The 1,687-nt window shown below is 45.0% G+C and overlaps 1 non-coding gene across 1 annotated transcript; it reads right to left on the bottom strand.

The window, feature by feature from the left end:
• Window positions 1–840: 840 nt before the first annotated feature.
• Window positions 841–912, bottom strand: TRNAG-CCC (transfer RNA glycine (anticodon CCC)). Its single transcript has one exon. It is a non-coding gene; the product is annotated as a tRNA-Gly (tRNA).
• Window positions 913–1,687: the final 775 nt, after the last annotated feature.

Genomic DNA, 1,687 nt, shown 5'->3' with positions numbered 1-1,687 from the left:
ACACAAATCCAGTTCACAAGCATCACCTCGACAGAATCGCCATGTTAAAAGGAGTGGAAAGGAGTGCCATTCATTCTACTTAGGACTATTTGTTGTTTATCCTCTTGCACATTACAGTTTTAATAGCCACACCATTGAAGTGTGTGTTGTATCACACTCTAGCCACATTCACATGAGGGGCAGTACCGCAGGTCCGATGGAGCTGTGCTTCTGTCCTGCCCCGTTCCCCCATCTGAATTTGTACATTCAGGAGAGAAGTCTCTCTGCAGAGAGGTGGGGGAACTCTCTGTGGGATTCCAGCCTTACTAAAAGACAACCCACACAGCCAGTCACTCCAGAGTTGAGGGAGGAGCTTCCTCCTTCAACTCTGGGTCCTGGGCCAGCAGCCTGCAGTTCTGAATTTGGATAAACCACAGACTGCCTGGAACCTCGGGTTGTGGCAACGAAACTCATTGTAACCCAAGGGTTCCAATTGGAGTCCCAGTTCTGAACCCTCAGTTCCGGCGCCGTGATGGACTCTGGTACCCCAAATTCGGCCTTAACATCTGCGGAACTGCAGGCCTATTCAACTGCGGTTCTGCAATAAGTGTGAATGCGGCCTCTGTAAGGCTCAAGATACAGTGGCATGTCTAGGAAGCTTGCTTTTGTTGTTGCACCATTTTCTAAGGCCAGGTACAGGCCTAATGAGTGAGGGAGGGGTTCTCATAGACACATAGTGAAATCCTGGTTCTTAAGTATGTAGTACACCGCTCTGGGCTCCTTGGAGGAAGAGCGGGATATAAAATGTAAATAAATAAATAAATAAAAACCACGCCACACTGGTTCTCAAATGTTACCAGCTGCATTGGCCTGGAATCGAACCCGGGTCAGCTGCTTGGGAGGCAGCTATGCTAACCTCTGTATCACCAATGCTCACAATTGAATAGAGAGTAAGATGCTTCATATAAGCCAGTGGTTCCCAACCAGGGTTCCTCCAGATGTTGCTGAACTACAACTCCCATCACCCCCAGCTATGATAAATTGTAGCTGGGAATGATGGGAGTTGTAGTTCAGAAACATCTTGAGGAACCCTGGTTGGGAACACTGTTCCCTCTTAGAGGGATTCCCAGATGTTGTTGACTACAACTCCCAGAATCCGCAGCTTCAGTGGCTTTTTCTTGGGGATTCTGGGAGTTGTAGTCAACAGCATCTGGGGATCCCTCTAAGAAGGAATAGTGGTTGGGAACCACCCATATAAGCATTTAAGAAAGTGTGTGAAATACTCCTTTTTATTCTATGCCCTATCCAAATGGAATAAATTCCTATCAAAACATCCCCTGTCCACCTCGAGAAGCAAAATGATTCTGTGCACTTAATCTGCTCAGAGCAGCGAATAACTCAAGTCTTTAGTGTAGCATGTAAATTAATTTAAATACAGCATATACAGCTCTCAAGCCTGCCTTTTATTTTATTTTATTTTATTCAAAAAAGCAAGGCCTCTGGTCTATAATTTCAAGGCACTGTTTTAGGCTAATTTACTCTGCTAGTCATTATTACGCTTGCTCCCACAGCCTTCGAAATTGCACAGTATTTAATCCCGTTCTTCTAATTCCAAAGCGCTTCCTGAGCACAACCATGCTAGATAATAACACATGCTACAGATAGTTTTGATTAGATGATGGATTAGTCTGGAAATTTTGTTATCACC

Source organism: Hemicordylus capensis, chromosome 9 (genome assembly GCF_027244095.1).
Source record: "Hemicordylus capensis ecotype Gifberg chromosome 9, rHemCap1.1.pri, whole genome shotgun sequence".
Taxonomy (NCBI): domain Eukaryota; kingdom Metazoa; phylum Chordata; class Lepidosauria; order Squamata; family Cordylidae; genus Hemicordylus; species Hemicordylus capensis.
The sequence above is the reverse complement of the archived record's forward strand: the minus strand, read 5'-3'. Positions and strand labels throughout refer to the sequence as shown.